We start from the raw sequence: 6,691 nt of genomic DNA, 5'->3' as shown, positions 1-6,691 counted from the left end.
GTAGTCCACAGGTGTCTTTCTCTACTTACATACAGTCAGCAGGTGGAAGATTGCACTCCGTAAATAATTGATACTTGTTTTAATTAAAAGAAGTGTGCAATTAAATAAAATCTAGATTTGTTGATAATGCAGTTTTTAAAACTTGCATGTAAATTTTGTACTGAGGCACAAAAGTCACAAACATTGAAAAGTTTCTGAAGATAATTGAATTTTTTCAAAACATATTTTATTTGTAATACGGACAGCTTCAGTTCCATTCAGGCAATTTGTATTTAGTATTAACATTAAAGTACAAAACATTGAATGAATGAAGTTGATTATCTCCAATTGTACAAAACAGATGGACATGTATAAAACTTGTGCCTCAGTCATTGGTTTGTGTTTGTTCTCAGCAAAATAACATTTCAATGTTATTACTAAACTTAGTGCCCTGAGCTAAAATCATAAAGATTAAACACGAGATTGCAGATACTGGAAATCCAGAGCAATATACAAATTACTAGAGGAACTTAGCAACTATGGAGGGGAATAAACAGTTGAAATTTCAGGCCAACCTCCTTCTTTAGAACAGATAGATTAGCCTGTTTCCTCCTTATGTTAACTGTTCAATGACCACAGCTGCTACTCCAGAGTAGCTGAATTCATCTTCTCCCTTGGCAGATATCAGAAGGCAGCATAAGCTGCCATGAGGATCGAAGGCTTCCAAGTCATGCAGAATGCCACTGTCTGGATCCCTCTGAGGATTGTACTTTCCATCCTGCTCTGTATGCAGGTAGTAGTTAAAAACTTGTGCCACTAACCAAGAACTACTGCAAAAAAAACCGAATTTCCTAGAAGTAAGAATAGGGTCCATAAATGATGGTGTGTTCAGCAGTATCAAATTTCAAGCTGTGATAAAGTTGTTTTTAGGTGAAAGGAGGTTTCAGTGTGATGCCAAGTGCTGGCATAAGACACTAGCTGTTTTTTAAAGAAATGTCAGCCTTCTGCTCTACACATTTGCTCTGAAAAAAATCCATCTAGTTCACTATTGTCCTTCATGGGAGGAAATCTGCCATCCATTTTTGGTCTGGCTGTTAGACCCACAGCAATATGGTTGATTCTTAAATGCCCTCTGAAGTGGCCCAGCAAAGAATGCTGATAGGGCAGTTTGGATAGGCAATGTGTTGGCTTTGACAGCAATGATCCCATATACTTCACCCCCATACAACACAATTATGTACAATATTCAGTTAATTATATTGGGCTGAATGATACACGTGACACTGAATGAGACCAGCAGTCAGGAACCGCCACTCATAACCTTTGCACATCTGTGTTTGCCTAGGTCATTTGTAGTGGACTTTCTTACTGGACCTATGCACTGTCAAGTATAAAATAGTGCAATGCAGAAGCCTAACTTAAGAAAAACTTTGACTGAGGCAAAGATTAATTTTCGATAAAGCTGTCATTGGTTTTGGCAATCAGTGTGATAGAAAGTTATTATAACTTAAATAAGTAAGTTAACATTTTTGTTTCATTTTAGAAATCAATTAACTGATAATATATTGAATATAATTTAAAATATTAGACTAAAGCAAAGGGATTTAAGCAAAATCTTCCCTTAGCCTCCTAATCCATAGGCTTAGAATTCTAATTTAAATCAATAGTGTTTAAGATCCTGCATCTGGTCTGATCTGGCACAAGGTCCAAGGGATGCATCTGTGAAATACCATCAATAGTGGATTAGAGCATGGACACAACATGGCATCCAGCACCAGGGCACATAAATGCAATTTCTTTGTTCTTGTGATATACATATAATGCAAAAAACAAAATTCAGATCCAAGCAATTTCCATATTTACACACTTATAAATTAGTTGCCCAAGTCTTGAGTTTTCTTTTGGTATTACAAAGGTAGAATCTGCTGAAAATTTGCAATCAAAGTTTTCACAGTAGCATTCAAAGAATTAGATACAAGTCATATTAAGATGCTACACTCTTGTACCAATACATGCAGATTATTAGTAACTACACTCTGACAATGTGCTTTTGTTGCATTTTATCTGATAACATTCCTGGGATATCTTATGATATCTGTATCAGAGCCGGTGTCCGGACATCTTCCAAGATAGTGAACCCTCAGAAGGCATCAGGCCCCAATGTTGTACATGGCAGAGCACTGAGACCTGTGCAAACTAATTGGCTGGAACGTTCAATGAGATCTCCAATTTACTCACTGCTGCTGTCAGAGTTCCCGCCTTCTTCAAAAGAGCATCAATCATACTGGTGAGAAAAAGGAACAGTGTAAGCTGCCTCAATGATTATTGTGCTGCAGCACTCATATTTACGGGATGAAGTCCTGTGGGAAGTTGGTCATGGCTAGAATTAACTCCTGCCTGAGAGCAGCAAAAATGTGCCTGCCACCACAGCATCCAGGACATGCAGTCTTCTCATTACTACCAGCAGCAAGCAGGTACAGGAGAAGACACACAATCAGTGCTTTAGGAACAGCTTCTTCCTCTCCTACATCAGATTTCTGAACAGTCCATGAACCCATGAACACTAGCTCACGATCTTCTCTCTTTTTACAATATCTATCTATTATTTATATTATAATTTGTAATAACTTTTACCTATTGTGCTGTATTGCCACTGCAAAGCAACATATTTCATGACCTGTGTCAGAGATAATAAACCAATTCTGATTCTGTTTCTGATGCACGAAGGTCATTTTGCTACATTAAAACACCATGTAAATTCAAATATTTCCTTTTGTTGTAAGAATGACTTCATGTAATACCTCAGCCAAAAGATTATATCTTCAGTGGAGCATCACACCCTCAGAACTCCACTGCAACTTCAGCTTAATTTATGTACTCATCCATGTTGTGTTCATAATTTCTCTCCTACTTAAGATGGAGCTTATTGCAACAGAGTGACATGTTGCAGGATGCTTACAAAGCTTCTAAGTTAACCCTTCTGAATTATTCTTACTGTAATCTGCAGCCTATAATTTCCCTTGAAGCAAAATAGTTTTGAGTTGTCTTAATGAACTGGTGATCATTAAGCATGAAGGTACTTCGCCTTTAAACGGACAAAGATGCATCACTGTGGTCAGAAGAGAGGGAGGAGAGGAGTACTCCAAGCCAGTCTTAGACGCAGAGGAAAGAAACTCCCTCTACCCAGCATCTTGTAAGCAAATGTACAATTGCTGGAGAATGTTTGAGGATCTAAGGGCAAGATTGCTGTATTGATGGGAAATGAGGAATTGCTGTGTTCTGTCTTTCACAGGGACACAGTTCACTATGTACATGCTGCATGTGCTGGTAAGACCTGACAGCTTCTCGATACACAGGACTGGCAGAAGATTCGGAGAGGGCAAAAAGTGGGAGTCTGTATTTCGTGATGAATTATTTGTGGTGCTTGGACATGGTGGTTTTGCTGAGTTTTTGTTTCCCCAATTTGGAACATCTAAAGATTAAGTGCCGACTGTTCTACTTGCCAAGAGAGTTTCCTTCTGTGGTTCTGACAACAGTTTACATACCACCGAAAGGCAACATTAATCAGGCACCCAAAATATTGAATGTGTCCTCACAAAAACTAGAAACAGTCCATCTCAATGCATTTCAAATCATAATCCCAGGACTTCAATCAGACTTGTTTGAAGAAATCTCTGCCCTTTTATCATCAGCATATAACCTGAAGTACCATGGTTCCCAACACACTCGGCCACTGTTATACCACGATAATGAAAGCCTACTGTTCCATTCCTACACTGCATTTTGAGAAATATGATCCCTTGGCTGTCCTTCTACCTACATACACGCAGAGGCTAAAGAGCGAGGCTCCAGAGATAAGGACAACAATGAAGTGGTTGTGGGAAGCAAAGGAACGGCTACAGGATTGCTTTGAGTTGGTGCCATGTTCAAGACATGATCTGAATGAATACGCCATGGTTGTCACCAACTTATAAAAACAGCCATAGACAAGTGAGTCCCCACAAAATCATTCCTAATCAGAACTCTGGATGAACCAAGGGATCCACAATCTACTCAGGGTCTGATTGGTGGAATTCAGGTCTAGTGACCAAATGAGATACAAGAGGTCCAGGTACAATCTCCAGAAAGCCATTTCACATGCCAAGTGGCAATTCCAGACTAAACTTGAATCACTGAAGGATGCTCGACAGCTGTGGTAGAGCTTGAGTTCTATCACCTCTTACAAGATGAAACCAAATGACATAACAATAAGGCTTCCCACCCAGATGAACCCAATGTCTTTTATGCTCACTTAGACCATCAAAACATGGAAACACTCTCACACAACCCTCAATGACTCTATGGTTTCATTCTCTGATGCTGACATGAAAGCATCCTCCATGTAGGTGAATCCAAGGAAAGTATCCTTCCCAGATGGGGTACCTGGCCAAGTACTAAAGACCTGTGCTCATCAACTGGCTGGAGTGTTCACTGATATCTTTATCCTCTCACTTTGGGAGTCTGAGGTACCCACATGCTTCAAGTAGGATTGAATTATACGTATGCCCATGAAGAACATGGTAACCTGCCTCAATAACTATCGTCCAGTAGTACTTACATCCACTGTGATGAAGTGCTTTGAGAGGTTGGTGATGAAATGACTCAGATCAACTCCAATTTGCCTACCAGCACAACAGGTCCACAGCAGATGCCATCTCATTGGCTCTTCACGCAATCCTGGAACATCTAGACAGCAAAGACGCATTCATCAGTTTGTTCATTATCAACTACAGCTCAGCATTCAATACTATCATCCCTTCAAAACTAATCAATGAGGTTCAAAAACTCAGCTCCTTGTGCAATTGAATCCTTAGCTTCAATTTTCTCACTTGCACACGTCAGTCAGTTCAGATTGGCAACACTATCTCCTTCACAATCTTCATTAGCACAGGCGCACCACAAGGCTGTGTGTTAGCCCCCTGCTCTGTTCACTTTACACTTATGACTGTGTGGCTAAGCACAGCTCCAATGCCATATTTAGGTTTGCTGATGACACCATTGCCATTGGCCCTAATCAAGGGTGATGCTGAATCAGCACATAGGAGGGAGATTGAAAATCAGGTGACTGGTGACTCAACAACAATCTTCCACTCAATGTCAGCAAGACCAAGAAGATGATTATTGACTTCAGGAGGGGGAAACCAGAGGTCCATGAGCTCTTCCTTATCAGGGGATCAGAGGTGGAGGGGGTCAGCAACTTTAAATTCCTCAGTGCTATGATTTCAGCATATCTGTCCCTGGCCCAGCACATAGTTGCCATTAAGAAGAAAGCACAGCAGAGCCTCTACTTCCTTAGGAGATTATGAAGATTCGGCATGTTGGATAAAACTTGACAGACTTCTACTGATGTTTGGTGGGAAGCATATTGACTGGTTGCATCACTGTCTGTTATGGAAACACTAATTCCCATGAATAGAAAATCCAACAGAAGTAGTGGATATGGCCCAGTCCATCGTGGGTAAAGCCCGCCCAACCACTGAGAACACCTATATGGAGTACTGTTGCTGGAAAGCAGCATCCATCCTCGAGGACTCCATCACTGAGGCTGTGCTCTCTTCTTGCTACCGCCATCAGGAAGAAGGTACAGGCGCCTCAGGACCTCCTGGTTCAAGAAGTTATTGACCCTCCACCATCAGACTCTCGAACCGGTGGGATAACTTCACTTGCCCCATCACTGATCTCTTCCCACAGCTTATGGACTCACCTTCAAGGACACTTCATGTCATTTTCTCTATAGTTATTGCTTATTTATTGTTATTATTTTTTGTTCTTTTGTATCTGTACAGTTTGTTACCTTCTGCACATCGGTTGTTTGTCCATACTGTTGGATATGATCCATTGATTCTATTATGTTTCTTGGATTTACTATGGCAGAGGCAGCAGGACTCCCACTGGGTCAAGGGTTTCAGCATGACAAGGTGTGAAGCATGATGGGAATGCCATAAACGAAGTCTTGACCAGAGAATCAGAAGTCAGCGTTATTGACTGGTATTTGGTCATTACATGGCTGACGTAAGAAAGTGGTTAAATCCTGAGATTGCTTCTGTTAGAGAAAGCTAAGAACAAATGAAAAACATACAGAATGCTGTAACAGGAAGAAAGAACAAAAAGGTGAGAACAATGAACTTTGTGTAAATGCTTGCAATTTTAGTGAAAGCATCTTGACAACACATTAACGTCAAATCATCTTCACAATGCATAAGGTCAAGCCATTTTCACAACACATCGACAAAATAGTCAGCTGACTTTGATTTTCAATAAGAAACATAAAATGCTATAAGACTCTAAGACTACAACAACGCGCATAAAAGGCTGGAGGAAATATAAAATGCTATAAGACTCTAAGACTATAACAACACACACAAAAAGCTGGAGGAAATATAAAATGCTATAAGACTCCAAGACTATAACAACACACACAAAAAACTTGAGGAAAGTCAGCAGGTCAGGCAGCATCTGTGAAAATGAATAAACAGTCAATCTTTAAGGCCAAGACCCTTCATCAGGAGTGGAGAGGAAAGGAGAAGACAGCAGAATAAAATGAAGAAACAGGCTACTTGCTACCTCAATATTACCTGCCCCTCCATCTATCTTCATATCATCCACAAACTTGGCCATAAAGCCATTAATTTCTTCATCAAAATAATTGATATATAACATGAAAAGAAGCTGA

The 6,691-nt window shown here is 40.1% G+C and overlaps 1 protein-coding gene across 1 annotated transcript in view; it reads left to right on the top strand.

The window, feature by feature from the left end:
- nbeaa (neurobeachin a) overlaps positions 1–6,691 on the top strand; it is a 908,137-nt gene that overhangs the window by 22,846 nt on the left and 878,600 nt on the right. The window lies entirely within an intron of this gene.

This window comes from Mobula birostris, chromosome 7 (assembly GCF_030028105.1).
Source record: "Mobula birostris isolate sMobBir1 chromosome 7, sMobBir1.hap1, whole genome shotgun sequence".
NCBI lineage: Eukaryota > Metazoa > Chordata > Chondrichthyes > Myliobatiformes > Myliobatidae > Mobula > Mobula birostris.
Note: the sequence above shows the minus strand (reverse complement) of the source record. Positions and strands in the feature narration are given on the sequence as shown.